We start from the raw sequence: 9,577 nt of genomic DNA, 5'->3' as shown, positions 1-9,577 counted from the left end.
GGACACATTACCATGGCATAAACAATCAGGGTAATTACAGGAGAAGATATTTTGCAACCAACACCACAGTTCATAGATTGGGTTTTTTTACACAATGCAAAAAGCATAAATTACAGGACATGCAAACAATTTATGGACCAAATGCTGCCCTTGGTTAGGCAACATGCAACCATAATTGACATTAGGAAAATTGGTGCACGTGTGAACTAGGATAGCATTAAGCCCTATTTTAACTGACTAATGCAATGGCCTCGGGCACTGGATCTCAAATGGTTGCTAGCAGAAGGCTAGCTCTGGTGTTGCTGTATAATACAAACATATGGTATTGCCTCTTGCTTGTTGCTTCCAGCTGTTATGTTGCCTGAAAAGATATTCTTCAAGGTACCTTTCAGTGTAATTTCTCTGTCTTCCTCAAAGACTGTGCTAGAACACAGTCTCAAACACTCCCCAGCCCAGTGGGAAGCATATGGCTACTGCGACCTGCTGGGTGCAGGGCATCCTTTGGCCCGTGCTTGAGGACAGGTGTGACACAAGGAGCATTTCTGATGGAAATGGCAGCACAATGACTCAGGTCATGGGCTTGTATGCTGGAAGTGAAAGAAACTTAGAAGGTCTAAGTGTGTCCTGGGGAAATCTGCCTGGCCAAAGGCGGCAGCTAGGCTGGGCATGTCCTCACCGCCCTCAAAGCTGACACCTCGCGTGGAAAGGGGAAAGAGGAAAGGAGCAGGAAAAACCCAAGCAGGTCATGGTGGATCAGGTGGGATCCCATCTCTGCCTTCCATCCTGTGTGCTTGGAACAGCTCTTCTGCCCTCCCCTCAAACATGCCAGTGCTGCTGAACCAAGGAAGCCCCAAGGTGATATTCACCCAGCTTGGGAAAAATAGGGGCAGGGAATGATATTTTGTTTTGTCCCGTCTGTCCCCCACATTGCAAGCCTGGGATGCTGGGGTTTGAGGAATCACAGACAGAGCAGGAGTGGGGCTGCAGGAACAGAGCTCCAAAATCGGGCAGAACTTCTGGGGGTCAGATGACGTGAAATTGATATTGGGGCTGGGTGACAGGTTGGACCTGGTGGTTAGATGACTGCATGCACATCACAGCAGGCAGAGGTCACTTTGGATTCATCATCGGCAATTTCAACACTAGCTTGAAATGCAGGGAAAAGAATCTGTTTTACTTCCTTTGGAGTAAAACAAAATGCCTGGTGAGCCCAGCAAGGCAGCCTGATCCCCAGCTCATGGAGTTAGCAGTCCTTCTCTAGATACCTCATGGTCATGGATGTGATGGAGCACCTCCTGTCCACACCTCCTAGTCAGGTAGGAGACCACCAGCCATGCATTCACAATCTTAACAAAGCCCTCAATAAAGTGGACTCAAAGCATTCACTGAGGTTGCTGAGGAGAGAAAGCAACCTGGTGTTCAGGTGCACCCCATCATAAGGCTTCATCTTGGGCACTGCTTGGGGAAGGATGGAGGAGACCTCTCTCCCTCTATAAGATGGCAGCCAGGCCATCTCTCCTCAGGTATGCACACACGGAGGGATGCTGATGTGCTGGATGCAAGCACTGCGTGTTGGTATGTTTAGGACATATATCCGCAGCTGGAAGAATGACCCGTGTGAAAAAGTAATGAGGCCCCCAGTGACTATAAAGCTGAGATACATACAGCTAGGAAAACAACACTGTTGAAATCAGTAACTGAAAAACAGTCAGATGGATTAATTGTGTGGGTCATTAAAGGTCATAATTAGCCCCTCCATAAAATGAGAGGTCTGGTTCCCAGGGAATTTGGAGGTTCTGCTTGTTAAGTGGTCTGCTACTGTTGCAACTAGCTGTCCTGTGATGGGTATGGATATTGCCTGAGAGCAGCACAAACATTTCTCTGTTAGTAAAACTAACTTGTTCCCAAGCCATATTCAGTTGCCCCTCTTGGATGTGAGTCAGAGAGGTATAAGCCCTAAGAGGCAACTTTTAAAGCTGTTAAGATGTCTCAGCCATGTGTGACAGGGATGAATTACAGCATACCGCAGTTTAGTGTAAAACTTTGGGGCTTTCGCACATTGTATTATCAGCTTGCTGTTCAGCAGTGCCTTGTAGGGGAAGACGTGTTGGCTGTACTGGGAGGAACATTTGAAGCTACGTTTACTCAGCCATTGTCACTCTTAATTAATAATGTTTCAGGACACACCACAGGGTAATTTTTGAATAAGAGTAATTAATAAGAGGTTCAGTCAATGAAAAATCTTACTACAGGCACACTATAGATAACATCGCGGAAGCTGTCCTGGGTCAAGTTTACCAGCTTACCTGAGCTGGTAAGAGCTGGAAGGATCCCTCGGCCGGAGCATCCACAAAGGCAAAACATAACCCCGGTTTTGTGTTAGGGCAGTGAAGACTTGGGAGATACGTCAGGGTGCAGCAGCCAGGTATGTTCTCCTGGACTGGTCCCCGTACTTGCTTCACCAGCATGGTGGAGCTGTGGGGTCCTGAGGACACTGTGGTTCAGGCACGGGGCAGCATGCAGAGGGAGCTCAGGGGGGGCTCCCCCTTTTTTGCTCAGGATCAATTCAAGCCAAAGTGTCAGATAGATAGATCAGTTTTGCAAAATGCCTTGTTCCTCACTAGAGAGTGAACACTTAGTGCTTTCACATCAAGTTTAACATTTAAAAGGTTTAGCAACCTTTTAAAAGATGACAGGAGAGGCTGGATGGCAGAATTCCTTCAGCATACATACAGCACCTTCAACAAAGCAGACTACGGTTAATGGAAAATATCACTGTGCTGGGAATGAGTTTCCCATTTGACCAGTAGAAAGAGCCATTTCAGCACCATCTGTTGACATGTCCTGGCAATTCTCCTAGATGCAAATCCCAGAGGAATTTAAAATTGCTTCACCTGGGCCAGGTGCCTCACTCACCTCAGGAACAGGCATTCCCATTGGCCTCTGTAGGGCACAGTTTTCAAAGGATTCCTATACCTGAGTGTGCATGTTGTATGATAGGCATTTCTTACTCTTAGGTCTGCAAATGACTAGTAGGATAACTGGTGCTGTGTAAGATATCACAAGCAGCCATAGTAGTTTTGGGTTTTTTTTTTTAATAAGCACATGTATTTCCACACATACAAACAAGAAAATGAAGTAGAAATGAAAAATAATAAATAAACACTCAAAATGTTACCTAATATCTATTGGGTTAAAAATGAACACCATTCAAGGTGGGCTGGGGAATTCCCCCCCCCAAAAAAAGCTTCAAGCAGCTTTTCAGAATAGAAAGGATGAGAAAAACTGCCCTAGAGAGATAAAGTATCTCAAACAGCTAAATCAGGGCTCCTAGGGCACAGCTAGTGATGCTTTAAAGCAAAAGGAAATGATTGAAAACAGCTGAAAAGTGACTGAAGAAAAGAAACCTTGCTGTAGGCAGTCAGCTTCTGGTTTAAGGGTATGAGCCACAAACTGCTATGTATTTAAGCATCTGAAGATTAGCTTATGGTAGGTAAGGATTGTCTTAGAGATGTGTAGTTTAAGACTGTGTTTGTTTAATGAGGAGGTAAGTGTTGAATTTTTGTATCATTTGGTATCAGTTTGTTGGTCTGAATCCACTGTGCTATAGTAGAAGGGAATGAGGTTTCTATTCAGAGTGAGTATTTTCTTGAACCAGAGGAGATTTGTGGGAAGGGGAAGGTGTTTTTTCTTGGGCCTATCAGTGATGTTCTGAAAGATGTACTCATTGGGGATCTTTTTGTTGATTGTTATTGCAGGAATGTTACCCTTCTCTTCCTTAGTTATGAGCTAACTTCTGTGAGGGTTTTATGTATAATCAAAGTTTGCTCTGCTAGCTGTGTAGTGGACCTGATGGATAAACATTAGTTAAGACTTTATCCTGTCTGTAGGAGAGGAAAGGAAAAAAGAGAAGTAGAGCAATAGATACCTATGTGTATTTATTGCTTATTATTGCTATAATGCTTTAGGAGGGATGGGTCAGATTTTTGTGCTTTGGGTGCTACTAAATACAGAGCAGAATGCTTGTCTTTCTGAAGAAAGCTTGCACTTTTTGTTGTGGGGAAAAAAAAGAGATAAAATGTGGCTAACCATCACTACACGATATGGACAACTTATCTAAACAATGTTGGAGGAACTGAGGTGCTGAGAGTTTTAGTCAGGGATGGATAAGGAATCATAGAATCATTTAAATTGGAAAAGACCTTTAAGATCATCGAGTCCAACTGTAAATGTAACACTGCCAAGACGACCACTAAGCCATGTCCCTAAGCGCCATGTCTGTACATCTTTTAAATACCTCCAGGGAGGGGATCGAGTGCACCCTCAGTAAGTTTGCAGATGACACCGAGTTGGGCGGGGGTGTTATCTGCTTGAGGGTAGGAGGCGTCTTCAGAGGGATCGATGGGCCAAGGCCAACTGTATGGGATTCAGCAAGGATAAGTGCCAGGTCCTGCACTTGGCCTTGCGTGTTTGCACTTGTTCTATCGGCATCCACTCCTCAGCAATTCTTGCCCCTGTAAAATAGGGAAACATGGGAGGGAAGGACCTGAATGAGGAAAGCTGTGAGGAAATTCCACCCCAAATCACCCTGATGTGGGCCAATCTCTATTCCTTAGGTGCCTGTTGTCTTTGCTCAGGGCCATCAACTAAAGCTGGCCCAGCCTACTCCCAGCAGACCCAGCTCGTGCTGTGCCAGAAGAGAGGATCTGAACCAATCCAGTGTCACCTAGAGCTCTTTAAGTCCATAAAAAGCAACAGAAATTGAACCAGCCTTGCAGTTTTATTGTGTGATAAAATGCTTAGAAAGGATGCGGCTTTCTCAGCTGTGAAGTGGTTAACATGGAGCGCTGGTTTCTCCAATGGATGGAAATGGATATGAGCCTTAACTGAGGTTGCAAAGCAGTCTTTAAGGCCTTGTTTAGACACTCTGCTTGGGTGGAGCTCTGGATGGATTGGGTTGCTCTCATGCTATGCAGGGCTGGTAGCTTGCAGGACAGCCCACAAGCAGACTAGGAAAACTGCTGGGTAAAGTGATACGAGTAAAAGGCTAGAAGTACTTTGTTGACAGAAGATTAGGTCAGGTTCTGACCAAACTATTTGAGAATCAGATAGTCACTTACTGATGCTATTCTTCTAAACAAATTACACACCAAGATAAATGTGCAGAAAATATTACTGTAGTAAAGGTCCTGACATGCTGGAGGATCATAACCTGTTATTTACTACCTGAAAGTCTTTTCACTAAAATTGTATGCAGAATACTGGATTACAGAAAAAAAATTGAGTTGACAAACACTACATTATGGTTAATTCAAGTTTGTGAGGCAATACAGTATTTAATATAGCAAAAATCCTACCTGTTTTGCTTTGCCTTGAGCAGCAGAACTGTTCTGGAAGGAAAATGGGAGCACCACAATTTTTGGCGTTATACTGCCTAGCTTCAGGTGTTTGAAGACCTCTGTGTAAAGGAAGGAAAGTTAGGCAGCTGAGAGAGGAACCACTACATGGCAAGGGAAGCCATCCTTTGGAGAGGATGACAAGGTGAGGGTTAGTGCAATGTGATGCTGAGATCCTCCAGCCTAGTAACAGGCAGCTCCAGTACTACCTACAAGTGGCATAGTCTACATACTGCATGGCAATACTGTGTGCGTGGATTGTCACTTCCACGATGATGTGAAGTGCTTCAGGGACTCGATCTTACTGTGAGCTAGCCTGGGTGTCTCCAGCCTAGGGCTGGCTCAAAAGCTCTAAGCAGAAAATAGATAGGAATTTAGATTGCTGAATTTAGGAGCTATTGGTGTAACAGGCAGGTGGTGGCTTCTTTTTTTCCTGGTAGACTTTTGGGAAGAGCATTAGGTGCATGTGTCCCAGATCAGGCACCACCAGTAAAGAACCCCCCTCCAAAAAACCCCAATCAACCAAAAAAACCCCAGCCCCAAAACCAAACCCCCAAAGATGGGGAGACATCCTGCTGCAGCCATGTGTGAGGTGGCTGCTAGGCTGGGCAGCCTTGCACATCCCCTTGGCACCTTCAGTGAGCTGATGGTTCTGCATGTAGCCACCTGTAGAAACCTTAGCCCTGTAGTGGTTTCCCAAGGACTAGGTAGCAACAGAGAAAATGCTCATGAATACCAGCAGTACCCAAAATGCTGTCTCTGGGTTAGAATAGCACTGGAGTGTAAAACAGCTCCTGAGAAGGCTTCATAACGTGTCTAGTCGATAAGCAAAGCTCCCATTCATACCTCCTGTGGCACAAATACAAGTGATGTTGACAGGACTTTCAGATTTCTCTGTGATGTATCAAAGATTTGTAGGGGCAGGGCAGTTTTCTGTGGAGTCAGAGATGTAGACATGAATCTCCTTGGACTAAGGGGCTGTTGAGTGTTGTTTCATCCTGGGTAGGTTCTCCAGTCACCAAGCTGGTTTTAATAATAAAAAAGCTGCCTTTGTATACAAAGACAGTAGTATAATCACACAGCCCTATCAGTGCATTAGGTATATATCTTATATTTTTTGTTTACATATATATATATAAAAGGCAGCAGTAGAGTAGCAGGTTCTTGGACATGCTGGGCACTGAGGCACCTCCACACAGACAGGTTTTTGTCATTTACAGTAACCAGAAGCTGCAATCAAAGATAGTCAGAAATATGTACCACAAATATCTCTGAGTTTTGAGTTCCTTATTGCCATTTCTCCGAGTCTTAAAGAGTGCTGGAGCAAATTATGCAAAATATATTTCAAATGGATTTGGGGGCTTATAATTGCAGATGTCAACAAAAATTAGGTGTCTAAATTCCAGTTTGTAAGGCAGGAAAGGGCTTGGACTGAGAATTTACCTACTCTGAATTTATAAAAATTGACTACCTGAGTGTTACCTTTGTGTGGAAGAAACTGTTAGAAATATTAATTTTCAGTGAAATGGGACATTCAACTCCCAAATTTGCCCTTTAGCTCCTGAATACTCACACTTGTGAGTAGCCTGTGGGCTTTTCTCCCATGGTCTTTGAATAGGAAAAAGATTTCTGCAAAGGTTCATATTTACAGTCAAGTCTAGCAGAGTAATTCAGTTTTCTGTCATAAAACACAAGGATAGTTGTGTGATATTTCTTTCTATGGTGAGGGGAACTGCTCTGGAGCATGGTTTTATTTGTGTAGTGGTAAAAAGTCCAGTCTTTCTGCAAAACAACCCATTTCTATCAGAAACTGTCCTGTGGAATATGTGCAATATTTCATCTGGAAGTCAAATGTCCAAGGGAACAATCTATTTCATTACTTTTTATTGGTGAGACACAAATCCTGAGGACACGCTCTTAAGTTTGCTTCTAGCAAGCAGAAGCCTTGAAGGAAGAAACTGCAACAGTGACTCAGTGTTCTTAATCTGATGGAGATAAAATAAATTTGTCTTGCAATGTAGATTATGCACCTCATGAATTGACTTCACCTCTGTGTGAGTAAAAGTACGTCAGCATGGACGAGCCTCGAGTGGTTGAGATATATGTTGGGGCTGATGGGACAGAAACTATGGTGAGGCCAACAGTATGGAATATTTACGGGGTAGAAGCCCCATATCACAGTCCAGCCATGCTGCAGACCAATTATGGGTGTTCGGACTCTTTGCTGCTCCCTGTGGCATTACCACTCAACATCAGCGATCTAACACGGCTTATAAACCTGAGCAGGGTTCAAGTGCTATTACTGTCTGGACCTTTGCCCAGGACTGCTGGCTGAAAAGGGACAGTTATCTCTGTGCTGAAAAGCAAGTAGAGGTTAACTTGCTGATAGCACCTGGGATAGCCCATGCAAGGAACTACCCTGATGAATCATCCTTGAACTAATCTGTCTTGACTTGTGCTACACATAGACATCCAGGAGAATATTCCAAGCCCTTCTGTGTGTTGTACACAAAGTCACTGTATTTATCAGAGAACTGCAATAAAGACTTAGAGAACTGTTCTTTTCTTCTGGATAGAAGAGTGATGAAGACTGTAAAAGGCTTTGGAAGACTCTCAGGACTCCAGTGATTGTGGGGTTTGGGGTTTTTTGTGTGTGTGTCCTTCTCTCTTCTTCTTTTCCCTTGCTTCAATTTTTTCACAGCCAAACAAAAATGGCTTTCTTTTTCAGCTAACCTCAACTTAAAGCACCAGACTCTGGCATGATGGTTTTGTGTGTTGTGCTGGTTTTGGCTGGGATAGAGTTAATTTTCCTCATAGTAGCTAATATGGGCTATGTTTTGGATTTGTGCTGAAGACAGTGTTGATACACAGGGATGTTTTAGTTACTGCTGAGCAGTGCTCACACAGAGTCCAGGCCTGTTCTGCTTCTCAACCCCCCACCAGGGAGCAGGCTGGGGGGGCATGAGGAGTTGGGAGGGGACACAGCCGGGACAGCTGACCCCAACTGACCCAAGGGATATTCCAAACCGTATGACGTCATGCTCAGCAATAAAAGCTGGGGAAAGAAGAAGGAAGGGGGGACGTTCGGAGTGATGGCGTTTGTCTTCCCAAGTCACCGTTACACGTGATGGAGCCCTGCTTTCCTGGAGATGGCTGAACACCTGCCTGCCAACGGCAAGTAAGGAATGAATTCCTTGTTTTACTTTGCTTGGGTGTGCAGCTTTTTGCTTTACCTGTTAAACTGTCTTATCCCAACCCATGAGTTTTCTCACTTTTACTCCTCTTATTCTCTCCCCCATTCCATGGAGGGGAGTGAGCGAGCAGCTGCATGGTGCTTAGTTGCCGGCTGCGGTTAAAGCATGACCTGTGTGGAGGCAATCAAGGGTGAGACAAATATCTAAGAGTTTTTAGATGAATTATTCTTCAGTTAAGTAGCATTGATACTGTGTATCTTCAAAAGTTGCACCTCATAAGCTGAACTTCTCTTTGTCATAGGTGTGCAGTTGTTAACACTAGCACAATCTTTCGAATATTTCAAAGCAAATACTTTTATTGGATTCAGTGAAAGAATCGATTGTATGCATCTTTATGTATTTGCAGAAGGGGCCTTTATTAAACCCAGCCTCCCACCTTCACCACTTCAAATAGCTCTGGAATTATACAAGGCAAGTAGGCAAAGAGGTGGGTAAATATCTAAATTTCTGCTTTCATCTGCAAGTGGTGGTGAGGTAGGTGGGTGCCTGGGGAATTTACCTGTTATGGTTTTTATAGGTAGACTTATGACCATAAAAATTACTTCAGCTGAAAGAGGGATTTTATTTTATGCACATACCCTTAACCAGCAGTTAATGCGTCACAAGAGAATCTAAATATTCCCAGGAATATGGTCTTGGGTCACAAGGTACAAACAGGCACGAGATAGGGCTTTGGAAGGTAGCCTGATTTTTTTTTTTTTTTTTTTTTTTTTCCTTCCTCCCCTTTTGCTAATTGAATTAGCACACGGGCTAATAAAGCTTTCTCAGAAAGGTGCATAGGTATTTTATTACTCAAAATGCTGAACAAGGTGTTTCCTATCTCTGATATCAGCATCAGTGTAAGTGACTGTGTCACATGCTGTTCCCCTGCATAAACCCCTGTGGTGCTGATAGTATCCAGGCGCCAAGGATCTCCTGGATCCAGTA

The sequence above is a fragment of the Haliaeetus albicilla genome, chromosome 1 (assembly GCF_947461875.1).
Source record: "Haliaeetus albicilla chromosome 1, bHalAlb1.1, whole genome shotgun sequence".
Classification (NCBI taxonomy): domain Eukaryota; kingdom Metazoa; phylum Chordata; class Aves; order Accipitriformes; family Accipitridae; genus Haliaeetus; species Haliaeetus albicilla.
The sequence above is the reverse complement of the archived record's forward strand: the minus strand, read 5'-3'. Positions refer to the sequence as shown.